The following is a 16,738-nucleotide window of genomic DNA, read 5'->3' as shown; positions in this document are numbered from 1 at the left end:
TTAAATGCGTAACTGGAAACTAACGGGTATTGGGGTGGGGGTCAAAGTTTGGAAAAGTTAGTTTTCAGGAAGGTAGAAACTAACGGGTCAGGTATCGAGGTGGGGGTAGAAACTTTTCTTTAAATTTTGACCCTTACCCCATATTCCCGTTATAGCTTCCAGGTACGCATTTTATGCGGCACAGTAACGGGCAACGGTTGCACGATTCGTAATTTTCGAACACGCGAAAATAAAATTAAGAATGATGAATCATTCGAAATCTTTTGTTATTTTATTTTCGCATGTTTGAAATTTCGATATATCGGCCATTCGAAATATTGACCATTCCAAGGTTTTACCCCCACTCGGGTATTGGATTTCGCGCAAGAGGAGGTCAATAACTTCGAGCTGATTTGACAAAATTTCATGGAAAGTAATTTATTCCGGTTACGCGTCATGTTATATACACCGAAAAGTAACGGTGAAGCATCAAAGCCTGATGATTATACACGCGCGATGCGAGCGATGAATGATTGATTCCTGGTCCGATTGTTCCGGGTGCAAAAGTAGCGTGGATAATAACAATTAAAACTCGAATCTCTAGCACAGGGCAAAATTGTCGATTAACGATCAAAGTCAATCGCGTGTATAGAACCGACCGATCCGAGCTGGCAATGACTAATTGGATTATTATTCAATAACCCATGAACGGTGAAAGAATAATCAGCACTGATTCAAATTGCCGTAACAGCACTGAAAAGAAAAGGACGAAAAGGAAACGAAAAAAATAATATAAAAAACAGAAATCGCCTAACAATCAACGACATATCTAATCGTAAATTCAATCACCGATTGAAAAATTATTTGTACCAAATTGGGGTCAGGGTTGAAGTTCCGGATTTAAAGAGCTCCGAGAACGTCTAATTTTGAATTATTTGGTGGCGAAACTTGAAGTAAGGAAATCAAACTTTCATAAAACAACAAAGATTCGATCGATTCAAAACCCGACGGCTCAAAGTTCCAAAATGTAACATTTCGAAAATTCAAGTTCCGATAGAAGAAAATTCCGAAAAATAACGTTTCGATAAAATAAAATTTCAAAAATTAAAATATACATACACAGCGTGATTTACTCAACGAGTGGGTGTAAAAAATCAGAAAAACCGAAAATCAGAATGACCAGGATTCCGAACGTAAGAATATCGAAAATCCAAATAAAGAAAGATCAAAAGTGGTTGAATTTTACCAAGCCAGAAATTCACAGAACAGAATATCTTAGATCATTCCGAATTTCGTTGTTCTAGATTAAAAAATTTTCTCATTTTCGCCGAACTTGCCGAACTTTGACTTGTCGGAGTTCTGTCCTTTCCGGACTTTGTACTTTCGGAACTTTGAGCATCGGGTTTTGGACCGTTCGAAACTTAGATGTTTCGTGAAAGTTAGATTCCTTTACTTCAAGTTTCGCCAGCAAAAAATTCGCAATTCGTCGCATTCGGAACTCTTCGAATACAGAATTTCAACCCCGCTCTCGGAATTGAAACATTAAACAACGAATCGTCGAAACGAGCGATGATCGATTTCACGTTCACACTTATTAGCGAAATAACCATTCCATCGTACGTTTCTAATCAACCGGTCGCCATGCAAGCATCGTTCGCTGAGGGAATGCGCGTGATGGATCGGCCGCAAACCACGAGCCAAAGGGTAATGGACGCGTGGAAAATCTGGGATTGATGGACGACGAAATATCGTTCGAATTACGCCGCAGTTTTTGAGGTAGCACAAGCTCGGCGTAATCGCGATGCTGAATACACATCGTCATCCACTTGTTGTCCCCGCACCGTTGTGCTTCCATCCGACAAAGTCGTCGTTCCGATCGAGCGGCTATGTAGGACCTCCAGGAGTTACTCGGCAAGGTGCCAAGGACGTTGCCAGACTCCGTGATAAAAGAATTAGAAAAAAAAAAAAAAAAACAACAGCCAGAAAACAGCTCAGGCCTGAAGAGTGAGAGTGCGCCGCTGCACTGCAGACTCGATGTAATCAACTTTTGAACAGAGTTTCTTTACCGCACGGATTATACCTCAATGAAAACCGATCTCGAAGCAAGGTTGCGCGGAATTGTGATACCCATTGTCTGCCGATTGCGCAATACGACTTCTTTGTACCGCCGAACTGTTTGTCTGCATTACTGTTTCGCCGTGCTTGATGCTTTTTTTCTTTTTTTTTCATCTATTTATTTAAACAGTGTCTCAAGTTTTTTTAAATACCTTTTTTCTCTCCACTCAGCTACGACTGGACGACTCTAAGCTTTTTCTAATATTCATGCCTCAATTCTCAAGGACGTTACGCAGTCGTTTCTCAATTATTAAACAACTCGTGATTACATCTGTCTGATTCAGACGGTTCGTCGCGATCGCCTCGTTTAAACAATCAGTTTTGAAACTTCGAAGGATGGTCAGTTTTTATTATTCTCCCGGTTTGCGCAGCTGGGATTAATTGGTAAAATTGATGTATGAATAATTTTTTCAATTTTAAGGTTATTAGAAAATTAAGCACACGGTTTATTTCAATCTCAATATATGACAATTTTAACGTGTCGGCGAACAGGTGATTCGATTGCCTTGTTATTGGCAATTTTCTGCGCTTTCCGAGACAATTGCATGATGCAGATGATATTTGAAGGTTCGAAATTGATGAAATTTCCTGTAATCGGATATTCGTATCTAATCGTAAACGGTACAGAACAAAATATATGAAACACGAATGAAACGATGCAATATCATCGAATCATCGCTCAAAGTTAACGGCATTACTTGTCGTCGACGCCTCGCTGCGTTCCATTAATTATTGGGCCAAAGCTTATTGAGCACCGGTGAACAAGGCAACAAATACCGGCAGCTAGAACGAATCGTTATTATTCCTTTGAGTCATCGTTGAGAACCAGTCAACGAAACCAATGTTAGTTATCATATCCCATTGGAATTATTGCATTCGAACGATTTTCCTCGCACTCGAACTTTCTAACCAAGCGAAGATTTTACTTTATATATTCCAACGTCGGTTTCTCTGTGGAAGTCGATCGATTACACAAAATCATCGTTGTCGACGCCTTCTCGATTCCTCGTTAGGATTTCGTGTCAATTTTGCACACCTCGTGAAAATGGGGTCCGTTCTTCGACTGGCTAAAATCGTGCTCGAGGGTATAAAAATGAATAGAAGCAAATAATTACAGGAGTGGCAAAGAGAGCCTGAAATCGTAAAGTATTTCTCACTCTCCGAATCGTGGGAGGGATCGCCAGGCACTTTATCAACTCAATCACTCGCCCAGCGCACACATGTTGAAGAAATTAAATTTCTTGTCGCTCTTAAAACGCACTAGGATGGATAAGGCCTCGGAGGAACGCGACGACGCCTTGAAAATAGCGCAAAAACTTGGTACATCGAAGCACGCTAGGCGACCTCGGGACGTCTTTAGGCTCTTGCATCGGGTGTTTGACGCCACGGTCCGACATCTGGCATCTCTGAAAATCCCCCGCTTCGCTCGTATAAACAGTTTCGTCTTGAAACCAACCGTCTTACGTTTGTTGATCTTGCATTACATTCACTCGGCGACAAAACCTCGGACCCTTTTCCATAATTACCGGCTCACCGTTCCATTGCTTCAAGGCACCACGTCACCCTTCGGGATTGGATTTTCCTTACCTGAAACAGAAGAAAACACATGCTTTTATTGCCCAGCGAAAGTGGCGCTTTTGCTGATTAGCACAAGCACTCTGCCGCTTCACTTGTCAAATCTGACTAAGCGGCACTAACAATAACAGACCGATTTATTGACTAAAGAAATGAAACGAGAATTTTGCTCTAGCCGGAGCTGTCAAACAGCCTAAATATCCTTTAAGAAATTGGGCGGTATGATGTTATTGTACGCTGTAACGATTAAGTAAGCTGTTACGCTGACTTCAAATGATTATTCGCAGCTTCTTGATACAGTTCCATAAGTGCCATTGGTATGATGAATGATTTATTCCTCGATTTGCAGAGGTTCAAATTTTTATTACTCGTTTTTTATAACGCGTTTCGTCTCTATTCAATAACTCTGGTACAAAATACCATATAGTCAATTCTTGAGCAATATGGACGTTGATTATGTTAAACTCGTTTTAGACAATTTCGTACAACGAGGGTTGAACTTTGGGATTTATTTTTAGAATATGGACAAAATTGAAGCCAAGTACCGAAAAGCAGTGACGAGGTTGTAGGGACGATATCATCGAGACCTTATTCTCCTTTGTGAACAGAATATGCGGGCATCGTGAAGTATTTTTATTGCGGGTTAAAGCGGCCTAAGAATTGTCTAACGATACCTTTTTCCATGCCGTTATTCCGTTCCATTCTGCTATTGAAGGCACGTTCTGCGTGGGATAATTACCCAGGTTATTACCCCAATTATCACGACGCGGGGTCGCACGGAAATGAATTCTTTCCCAGAAATGTCGATAGAAAATAGAGAATTTCGAGGCCTAATGCGATTTGCGATCTTCTATTGTGCGAATAACTGTCAAGTCAATGTCCCTTCCACGTCACTTTTGGCTTATGGCGTTCTTGAATTCGAATGTGTTCTTGTTTAGCAATTTTTCATTTTCGGTATCGAATACTTACTGCGAGGGTTAAAAAAGTCTCGAACCGTCTCTTTGAGAGATAAAACTGTTTTTATTCGCATAATTAACGGGTCAAAAATCTCAAGATATAAAAGCCTGTAAATCTCTGTGCTTTTGACTATTTTCAATTCAAAGTATGCGAGAGTCAAAATCTCATAAAAACAAGGTGAAGTTGAAAATTTCCGGTTTCAACTGTCGGAAGCTTACGAGCCTTAGAAAATTTACAATTTTTTGAACCAAACGTTAGATAAACGCTTCAAATAAATCATTCAAATCATAAGAAGTTGCAGCAAAAATCAGCTCGTTGAAGAAGTATCCAGAATTAACTTGTTTAAAGTTTTTTTTCTTTTTTCTGCTTCTTCCCCTAAGTTTATAATAAGAAATTAAGCAACGCTTTGGAATCTGGAACATATATTATTTTTCTGACTCTTGCGGTAAAGAAACCTGCAAAGCTGTTCACTTTCTTTCATATTTATTTCACTTTTCTCCTTAAGCACCGGGGGAGAAAGTCGTTATAGAAATGAGCCATTCGACTGACCAGTAGGTAGGCAGTTTAATAAATGCCGTTAAAAAACGATCGAAACCAAAGCAGTACGGTAAGCACAGAGTACTCCGATTATTAGGATCTATTAGTAAGGTTTGCAGGAAGGCTAAGTATGACGTCGCTTCTGAACGACGTACCTAATCAAGGTGTCACGAATGAGAACTCGGTCATACATTAACGTTCAAGTCGACGGGAAGTAACGAGAATAACCGGCATGATCGTTGCACGAAAAATTGCCATTAAATATTGACGCGTGTGTCTGCCGTTTGTATGCGAACCCGAGGCTTACATCGAGTGGAAATAATGAGAAGAGATTAAACATACGAAAGGTATCGAGTACGTCGTACGTGGTGTTTCTCGAGGATGTAGTTCGATAAAAACAGAAAAGAAAGAAAGAAATAAACAAATAAAACGAAACATCAACGTCGAGTGAAACATGCAATAAATATTATACGGAGATTGAACGATAGTCATACGTCTTTACTCAGAGATGAACATCCTCCGAATGAATAATGCGAGTCTGCCGGCGATCCAAACGGCGAGTTAAACATTTCCTTATAGGATCAGCTGACGTCGACCTTTGGAGTTGTGAAAGGCTACGTGACAAAAGTCTCATCGCCGTTTCAGTTAGAATTGGAACGTTAAAGAGTGTTTTTCGAAAATGAGACAGCAAACTTGAATTCATTTCACTTCACCTTGTTCGCTGGGCTGTGATTGTGAATTTTGATTCCTGTGGTTAGGCATGTAATCAGAAGTAGTCGAGGCACGGTGTTATTGTTTGCTGATTGCCGGAAGAGTTGAAACTCGACAAATTTCTCTCAATAACGAGCAATAATACCAGTCTATTATTACAAACAACAGTTGTAACTTGCGAGTTATAGAGTATCGGCACCTGTTTCAAACATCAATTTCCCCGACTCTCTCTCTCTCTCTGCTAGCAGGAGGTGAGTAATAATAACGCCAATTATAATCAAGGCAACGCGCAACAACCGAGCACTTAGCGAAACATGAAGAATTCACGATGATCATTCAAAGCAGCTTGTTCTCTTTCTTTGCAGAATTGCACTGGAATCCGAGTGTTCCTTAACACGTCGAAACATGTCCGGTCCAACTTGATTCAATCGAAAGTCAGCGATCACCTGTATGACGTAAGATACGAACTTGTACCGTGAAACTTTTTCGTACACATGTCAGCAAATTCCATCATCCGTAATGATCGAGCGATGTTCACGCACTGTAATTTTCCAACGAAATTATCTCAGCATTGGCATATTAAAACGGCGTTCTTTTAATGAGAGATTAATGACTTGGCACTAAGTGCAAAAATAAAGAATAAAAAACCTCAGCTCCTGGTTCACGACTACAATCGTCGGCTATCGTGATTAAAGAACGGACGCTTGCCGTGGTTTTGTAACTCGTTGATGAGCTAATGTACACGTGAAATTAGCATACTACGTTTTGTCGATGTACATGGAAGTGAAATTCTCAACCCGTTCTCCATCGGCTCCGTATGTCTGTGAGCAATTTAGTACATCCTGCCAGCGTGTGGATCGAGAAGTACCCTCACCGATAGCTGCCACAGGTTTCCGGTTTACGTCTATCCGGTTATATGCACATAATATACAGTATCTCTTCGAACAAGTTCACTTTCTCAAGTAGTCTGCGCGTTACGCAACAGCGTCATCGGACCAGAGAATCTTACGTCAGGGCCAAGCACTGTTCTTTCTACCATTATACGAACGAACGTATCGAATGTCGCTGCTTCGCCGTAATCTTCTCACAGACGGCGTGCGTGGAAGACGCTCGTCTTTGGATGACTCGGATACCTTTGGATTGGCGTGGTTTTTACACGGCGAGAAATAAACGCTGGTTTATAGAAAGTATCGATTCAACCACGTGTTAAGTGGACTCGGAAACCTCGTCCGTGAGCTTCAAGCTTTTCACACCAACGCGAGTCAGCGACGTAAGTATCAAGAGAGCCTGGAGTAGGCGTATCGCGTACGCGGATACGTAAAATATACGCTACGTACACTTTTACATATTCACTTAAGCGTCAGCGAGAGTAAATGTCAAGTCAAAGACTGGCCTGGCTAGCGTCAGACTCTCAGCTCCGAGTCCACTCGACTCGGTGAGAAACGAGCTCGGTGCTCGGAAGTCGTGAGCTGTGATGGACCAGGCAGGGTAGGGACACCGAGGAAAATTTTTAGTTCCGGTTACCGCTCAGTCCTTAACTATTTTCATTTTTTACCACGATCGAAAAATACAGTTCTAGGTAGAAAATGAAAATTAGTTTTCTAGCCGTTACCGGAAAGTCTAGTATCCGTTACTATTCTTTCTCATTGCGATCGCTGATGCTATATTTTCTCGTAACTGTTGCGATAATTTAATGCTTGTGCAACGATAAATTGACGTTAAAGCCTTGTTTAACTAAAAAAGTAGAGTAAACCTCACAAAACTGATTTTGCGGGTATAACGTTTTCACAATTCTATGGAGAATCATCGGAAATTTTGACTCCGATTGTACGGCTTTGAACGGTTGATGAAAAAATCTTGGCCATTAAAGTCAAGGGGAATGAATAGCGTTCAACTCGTGGCATACGACCGTTTTCAAGAGAGGCAGAAACAATGCGTAACTCGTTCCTGATGAAAGAGAGGGGAACGTTTTTAAGTGAATTCGAAAAACTAGGACGGGTAGTGGGTACAAAAAAGGATTCGAGGATGCGTTCATCTTTATTTCCATACTCCTCGTACTATTTCGTCCACTTTTTGGTCGAAAAAAGCTTCGTACCTTCGGGCTTATTAACATAATTACGGAGGAATCCGAGTCCATAAAACGTAACAAAAGTGCACACGGAATTCGTTTTGTCCATCGGCAGAGACCGGTTTCATATTTATCACCATTGCTGTTCAGTGCTGGATAGAATTGGTAGAACAGAAACGAGCAGAAAGTCTAGGAACAAAAATACAAACAACAAAAACCTACCTTGAGACGCCTCGCAAATTAACGTAGGAAACATTCCATGAATACTTTGTATCGTATTTCGTGTAAATAGCCATTAGAGAAAAGTCACTGAATACTAACATATAGTTCTAATTTGAATACAAGTGATATCTAGAATGCATTAGCGTAAATTGGTGTCTACCCAGTTTCTTTGAAATTTTCCTGTCTTTCCATGATAGAAACAAAAAAAAATGTCTGTGAAATTCGGACGGTAGATTTTTCTGAGTACACAACCGGTGTTTGAGCAGCAAAAGCGAGAATTTCCTTCTGCAGCAGGAAGGAAGAAGTTGCAGTTTCGTTTTTCGTTTTCTGTTGAACTTTTGGTCCTCGAGTAAGAGAGCTCGAGACTTATGTACAGATACCTACACTGCGCCAACAGTCGCTTGGAGAGATTTTCAAGTTTTTTTTTTTACCTCCTCCAAAAGCGCACCCCTTCACAATGCGTCTGTTACTCGTTTCTCGCAGGGAACGGATTCTCCTACGCGAGAAGAAATCTTCCGTTTTTGAGTGAAACGAGCTCCCTGCTGTTCTGTCTGAAAATTCGACGGGGAATGATCAAAACAGATTTTTCAGGACTGATAGCATATTTCTGTACGCTGTATCCATTCGCTTCTTGACCTGATAATTACTAGGATTTTTTAAAAGCACATCGTAGAAGATTAAACGTATTGCAATGGAATTGTGCTGCATAAGACTTGCAATATTTTATCGTAAAATCTTCTGTGATACGAAAAGCACGTTTTGATTTTGTTTGAAATGTACCAATTTTTCGTCAGTTGAATAATTTAAACCCATTATATTAGAGATTTTTTAACTCCAACTTCCAGAAAGTAGAAACGGTCGAAAATGAAATGAGCACGTAACTCATTAAAGCAAATCGGTCTATCTCCGTGCACTAATTCTTGATTATTCATTTCCATTTTCTTCGTAACTCAGAAACCGATAAATCATTCGATATTTGAACTTCCGATACCACTGGAAAGAGCTTAAAGTTTTTCATTGAAGTTCGTATGCAAAACATCGTCTCCTCGTACCTCCGTATCATATTTATCGTCAGTTTAAACATTGACAAAGAAACGGACACGTAATTTCGTTGATAGATGTGAGAAGTTTTACTCCGTCAGCACTCGATGAGATTTCAAGAAACGAATACACCTCTCGTTATCACGAATAACTGAAAAAATATCTGGGTGAAGAGATTCGGAAACGAAGATGTTCGATATTATTTATCAACGTTAAGCAATCTGCGCCTGGCTGCATTCTTAATTGGAAAAGACGTTTGGCGACGTGAACTTGACCGATGATTGATGGTAATTAACGGTGTAAGTTCCCGCTCATTAGTCGTTCGCACGTGTATAGCGTGTATGCATAACTGGCACGTAATTACGTGTCACGCGTGACATGCAGCCTGTACTGGATACGTCTACTCACGTTTCAGAAGCTTTCGGTGTAAAGCATAGAATCGTAGCCGCGGACGCAATGCCAAGATTGCGATCGTGAAAGGCATCGTGAGATTCCCATTTTCCACCTTGCAGATCAGATCGCAGCGACGCAGCGATCGGATGAAATTCATCAAAGTTACGCAATTTATATTATTTATTTATAATACATGTGTATTTTTATATTTAATTTAAAAAACAAATGAAATAAAAATGCGACACAAGTGTGTGACTCCATCAGTAACTATTACCGTTGTTCGAATATTTGCAAAAAAATACTTTTATCTAAATCATAAGAAATGCAATCAACTTCTTCTATCAGTCTTTTCAATCCTAATAACATATTACCGTATGTACATATTTGTTGCTTTTATGTTTCGCCTAAATTAGTGTTGAAATTTGTGAAATAATTTACAGAAACGGAATGAAAAATTCATAGCCATAGTTCAAGGTTTAAGCTAGATTTTGATCTTTATTTGAAACATGTAAAGTGCTCGGGTCTGCAATTAGTACAGATTGCTAAGCTGGAGATAAAGATCATAGTAGAAAAAAAAAAAAAAAACGAAAAATGGAAGCACGAAAGAGAATAACGGCTAAAAAATTTTTTTTAAATAAAGAAACCACGGCTCAATCCAGGCTGATACCAGATCAACGCTGTATAAGAAGTCTGTTTCAAATAAAACGTGGCCCGTATTCGTCAGCGTTGACTCGACGATCAGAGAGAACGTATTTGAACGTGTGTGTGTACAAGGATATCATTTTCGCGGTTGAGTTAATTGACAGTTGTAAAAGCGGGAAAAAATTAGAGCTGCGTATGCGTGACACAGCGATCGTATTGGTTTGATGAAATAAAAATAATCCCGTTGTGGAATAAATACGCCGAAAATATCCACGTATCCGCGCTAAGGATGATCGTTACGTTGACGAGCAAGCTGCGCAGAGCCGGGATCGCGATCACGTAAGACAACGACGGGTTTCCTTTCGTGTAGCAAGGACTGTAACACGGGAGAGTAAAAGTAATCTTGCAGCTTTCCTTTCCTCTTCAGCAATTGCTCACGGCCGCATTGCCGCGTAGCGAGTAGATGTAACATACATGCACATGACTCGATATCCTCGATTCAACCAGCTAGGCTTTTACGCCCCGGCAGTCTAGATTCGCTTTTGCTCCAGTCGAAACCTCCGCGAACCAGTTTTCATGCAAATTTGTCTGCCCACTTTCCGCAACTTTGACGTATCAGCCAAGGTGGATTTGGATACGACATTTTTACATCCTAATACTTTATCAGGGAATCTGTGGAATTATGCGGTAGAAATTCAATGCAACAGATTGATTGACACGCGTGATAAAACATCTGATAAAAGTTGGTGAATTGGAAAACAATGCTCGTTCGGTTATTTAATGAAGAAATATTTGAAACTTGCGACGATGTCCCTAGAAAATGGAAGAAGAAATAATATCCACGTTAGATAGAACGATTTTTTACTTCAAATCATTTTCAAACAATTAAGAATCTAGTATTTTTATTCCTACTATATTCTCTGTAATCTGATCGAGAAACTTTTCATTTATCGCGTTAGTTTCGTTTCATTTTCAATTTCTCTAGATTGCATTGACGATGATCAACGGGTAGCAGCGTAAGATACCATAGAAAAGAAAGATCCGATTAAGTAACTTTGTAAGAAAAAAAAAATAAGAAAAATACAATTTTTCGAACAAAATACGCTATAGGCGGAATAAATTCGAAGGAAACCGCTGGACTTTTGGTCATTTTGCAGCGATGCGAAATGGGAAGTGAAAATGAAATCTGAGCTCATGCTTGCGGCTTAATTATTTCTTTGCACGAATAGCGCGATCGTCTGACAAAAAAATTCCTTTTCAATTCACCAACCGTCTTATAATCGGCGACTCGACTCGCTGGCGAAACTTGACGAGCATGTTACATCGTTACGTCACATTTGGTGAAGTAAGTTTCGAAAGCGTATAAGAATTTGCGATTAATCGTCATTTCCGGTCCGCGATGATCCCGCGAGCAAGATCAGCCCGATAACATAGCGTCTCTGTATAATCGCGTGCAGACTTTGCTTGAGCGAAAAGAACTCGGCGCCGCTTTCGGTACATATTTAAAAAGTTTATAGCTCGTTGTGTGCGTTTTTTTTTCCCTCCAATCGCGTCACGATCACGCGATCTTTGCCGAATGTTAAAAATAATTATCGATCGGTTTTAATTTCGATTCGGAAGTTTATGGATTGATTAATATTTTTCTTTCTCACTGCAGGACGATAGTTTTTAACTTAAAATAATATTTATTTAGTTTTTCGCATTTTGTATAATTCTAGCTTTCTATATACCCGTCAGTCTGGTGACGGGATGAACTTTTAATGCCGCGGACACTTTGAGCGCTGCGCGCATTTGACCTTATTTTCATTGCGCGAACACGCTTGCTCGTTACGTAATTTATACCGCTGGCTTTCACCTAACCAGAGGGTGCGGCATAGAACGTAGGAGTTTGTAAGATCTTCGAGAAGGGAACTCGTTCATCTTTCTCTCGTAATCGGTTCAAACCACTCCTGCGAATTATCTGAATCTCGGCATTTGCGAATATTGTCCTTCGAGTCGTCGATTGTCGGATCTTCGATTATAATGACTGAAAATACGTGATTTTTTCGAATGGCTGATTACTTCCCCAATCATATCCGCGTTTAGTTTACTTGTTTTCGTTTTTATTTTTCACTCCACGAATTTATATCGAGGTCATTTGACAATTTGGGTCAGTTATCAACAGTACGATTGTAGGCACGCGATACAGTCTGGAAAAAAAAACAACGTTTCGTCAACATCCAAGCATGCGTCTTTTTTTACACTACGAAAAAAATTTGGCCCACTTAACAAAACCGTTGACCGGATTCTTTTTCTCTCAACTGATCGATCAACTGATCTGACAATGAGCGAATTTCTGGAATGCTGGAATTTCGCTGAAACGACTGAATTGTTTACTGATCCGAAGACACTTTGCATTTCCATAGATAATTTGGTGGGTTAAATATATTATGATTATTTGACATAATCCATTATAAATATTTGACCGTATGAAACTATTCATGCAACCAAATAATGCAATTGAAGCAATTATTTGATTCTCAGCGTCGAACAAATATTTAGTCGCAGATCTGGAGTTGTTATTTACTTTTAGTCGAAATAGGTAAGTCATTGATAAAATTGTGTCGATAATACTGCGTTCTTCTTCTGCGCGTAATTTGACAAGGAATTTTGATCGATCGGCAAAGTTTTAAAATTATTACATCAATAAAAATATATGACGTATATATATATATTCCAAAATTCTTTGTACATTGGTTTTACTTTGGAGAATTTCATTTCTATTTCTCATACTCATTTTCTCATTCTGTTTCTCGAATTATTCAAAATAAAATAGAGTGAAAATTATTTTTAATTCCCGAATAATATTCTGTTGAGGAAAAAAAATAAGTCGAATCGATAGAAGTATTTCATACAACTCCCCTTCGTACGTGTAGTAACGAATGAAATTTTGTAAGCATTACGGTATCCGCTGGATTAGTTACGCGGATTATCGCATTACGATGTAACTTTTCTTGGAAGGTACGCAGATAATTGACAAAGGGATAATTGACTGTTAAAATGTGTAAAAGTCTATAATACACCGAGTCTTACGCGGAACCGAGTAATTTTGTAACTGACGGTGAAATTCGCAGTCATAACAATGTCATTGACATAAATAATTACGTAATCCGATGGTTGGTCGTTAGCGTAATTAGGGGGTGTGGGGAGTTTTCCTTGCGCATGTTGTCGGGGCAACTGCCTCGTATAAATACCTGAGCCCAAGAAAACGTTCGAGCTCTAAAATTAACTGATTTTCCCTGAACTCGTTGAGAACTTTTCAACGCTTTTGACGAGGAACTTTGGAAACGCCACTTGTCAGATAACTTTTCGTCCCTCTTCGCGGTCATTATTTCGGGATGAATAAACAAAGATATTATAATTTACGTCTCCTCGTTAATTGGTACTCTTTCCCCTCATAGACGACAATTATTTACGAGTCCTCGAAAATTACGGCCTGTTAATAAATATAATATATCGGAAACGTGATTTCGGCCCGAGATATAACAGTCACTCGCTGTTAAAATACCTCGTACATAATTGCCATGAACTAATCTCTCGGCCTCTCAAAATCTCGGTCTTAGTTTTTTTTCATAGTTTGGTAATCTTTCGGCAAAGTGGTTATCATTTTTCATGGCTCTACGAGCCAAGACGACTACTATCAACACAAACTGTATAAATGAAGAATCGAGCAGTCGACTAAATCTGATAAAAACATTCTTCCATGTAATTGAAAAACATATCGAGGTTCCCAGGTTGAGTTTTCAACAACGCCGTTTCACTTGTATTACAAGTGAACTGTGAATGAATACGAAAACTTATCGAAAGCTCGTCGGTCTTTTTAATATTTACAAATACAAAAAGTAACTTGAGTTTCCCGTCTCGCATGAAAGATTTATCTTAGGCACCTTAACAACGCTGACGCGTGGGGGATGGGCAATTTTTTCGCTGTCTCATTCCCGATGACAAATGATTATAAAGAAAAAACCAAAAGAAACAATAAAAAAAAAAAAAAAAAAATGAGTAAAGGAGAAAGAAATCGCAATTTTGAAAATAATTATTTTTCGACAAACAAAGGCACGGCACGTGATCCATCATGCGGGATTCGCTGAAATCACAGAGAGGAAACAAAACAAAAGGAGAAGAAAAAACTGAAGAAGAGAGAAAAAAAAAAATCAAAACGAGGGTGACGAACATTAACCCCGCATTCGCGGATCAAAGGACACTAAAGTGTCCGATAGCTGTGCTGATAAAAGTAAATAAGGATACGCGCTTATGAGAACGCGGATTAAAGGATCAGAGTCGTTGGTTCGAATTGGCATTGAACCGTGTGACGAGACTGCGGCACATTCCAGATGTACAAAGTCTCCGGTTATTTCCTTATACGGTATCGTTCCACTCGATCTGAAACACCTTACGGCGCGATTTTTATCCTACGGCGATCGAGATCTTTAAATCGTTACTACGATTGCAGGGAGAGGCTCAATTCTGATCCGGCGGCATTAAACGCGGGTAACTTTAGCCGCGAGGAGAAAGACTCGAGGGAAGGAAAAGACTGAAGTATATTCCGCAGCCGTTGTAAATCGAGGAAGTAACTCGACGGTGAAATAAGGTTTTGCGAATGACTGTCGTGAGCTTAACTCAATATCCGTCAGCTCGCGGAAGCGTATGCAAATTTTTTTACATCTATTTTCACCGATCTTGCAGAATTTTCGCAAAATTATTGCAACATCGATCCGGTTAAAGTCTGAACAAGACATATTTTAGTTTATAGACTGTTCGCAGCTCATTTTGTGAGAAAATTTTCGCGGATAGAAAATATGATTGGGGATACATTATGGAACACTGCCAGCACTCTGGAACGAAGAAATAACTGTTGCTGTGTTTTACTTCGTCGGGGTTCTCGCCGTATGAATATATACGATATTTCCGGTATGAGGCGGGAAGTGGGCAAAATTCCAACAACGGAATGCGCCGTTGTGGAGGGAAAAAATTCATTGCTGAGGAGTATGAGTAAGAAAAAACTGTGTCACTCCACGCGTTTAACAATTTTCGTAACGCAATAATTTTTCGTCAACATTCCAAGTTATGAAAGAGATATCGTGGCCGAATCGTTACTCGTGTTCGCGAATTATTTAAAAATAATATATTCTCACGTACGGCAATAAATACTATTATTTTTCAAACTTCTTGGTTTTTAAGTTTGTGAAAGATTGAATGTTCGAAACGTTTGAAATTTGAGAAAGGAATGTGTACTAATAATTAGTCAAAGTTTATTGAATGTGAGTGGTTTTTTCAAGAGTCGAAAATCACAATCAGGATGGCGGCTAACTGACAGAAATCTTTGTCAACGGTGCTCATTTCACTGAGCATTTATCGGCATGAAAACGCACAAGCCGGAACAAATACGCGTCTCTCTAAATGACGGAAAGAAAATCAAGGATTACCGTTTCCCCAACGTGTAAACGAAGAGACAAGTTCAACCCAATCGTCAAGCCATTTTGCACTTGTGATTTTCGAGAGTGTTTACTTCCGCCTTGAAATGTAAATTGGGGGAAAAGTTTATCGGGTAATTTGCTCGGCCGCATTTGCGAATCGTAACTCTTAACACCAACCAGCAACGGTGAAAATGTTGAGGATCCGCTGACGAACAAAGGAAGTTAAACCGGCTCGTTCGGTATCAGTTCCCTCGGCGTGAAATCGTGACGGCGATATTTCGAGGATTTCATAGCTTGGAGGAAATCTTGCCAGATTTAACCTCCGTCGGGGAGCAAGGAGTAAACTGAGCCGAAGTTTACCAGGACTAACATTTTGAGATGTTGGTATAGTTTCGTCCGACGAGAGAAGCTCGCCTCTAATCTTGATCTGGATAACCTCGTCCCCAAGTTCTCGGGACAGACAACTCTGCCCTCGGTATAACCTCGCCCTCACCCTCAACCTATTTAGGACGTGGATCCGTCACGTGGTTTACTTCGAAAATCATTAACGCGATTTCAGGGTTCGCCTAGTGCGTGAGCTACAGTTTTTGGAAATGCGATCGACGATTGTAATCGCCTAATGGATATTCTGAAACTGTAAATTCACCATTAGGTGAAGAATTTTTTAAATTTTGTCGAAGGGCAAAGCTTAGCCTCGCGTATTATATTGAAAAAAAGCGTTTGTTGAATGTGATAACCTCATATTTTCGAGCTCTCTTGTACGTACACTCTTGCGTTTCCTACTCACGTAGTGTTTTCAAGATAATCTAAGAAAACGGCTTTGAAAATAACGAGAAGGGGAGCTTTTTATTCCAAAAGCTGCATAGCTTAAGGAAGCTTTGCTTCTCGAGATTCGATAAAAATGCGAACGTTTGAACGTGCGGTGATTGTTAAGTAGAGCTTGAAGGTATATAAGGGACAGCCTGAAACGTATTCCACGCCATCTTAAACTCGTTACCATGGCGATTTTGACTGTCAGATTTGCAATAATCGCTGCTCATCC

At 39.8% G+C, this 16,738-nt stretch overlaps 1 protein-coding gene across 3 annotated transcripts in view; it reads right to left on the bottom strand.

Annotated features, from left to right (window-relative positions):
* brat (brain tumor) overlaps window positions 1-16,738 on the bottom strand; it is a 160,032-nt gene that overhangs the window by 91,613 nt on the left and 51,681 nt on the right. The window contains exon 3 of one of the 3 annotated variants that reach the window (XR_011177412.1): window positions 2,793-3,681. The exons of the other annotated variants lie outside the window; for them this stretch is intronic. The gene's annotated coding sequence lies outside the window, so the exon portion shown is untranslated. Of the gene's footprint in view, window positions 1-2,792; window positions 3,682-16,738 lie in introns of those variants that run through there. 3 annotated transcript variants of the gene reach the window in all.

This window comes from Neodiprion pinetum, chromosome 6 (genome assembly GCF_021155775.2).
Source record: "Neodiprion pinetum isolate iyNeoPine1 chromosome 6, iyNeoPine1.2, whole genome shotgun sequence".
Lineage (NCBI taxonomy): Eukaryota > Metazoa > Arthropoda > Insecta > Hymenoptera > Diprionidae > Neodiprion > Neodiprion pinetum.
Note: the sequence above shows the minus strand (reverse complement) of the source record. Positions and strands in the feature narration are given on the sequence as shown.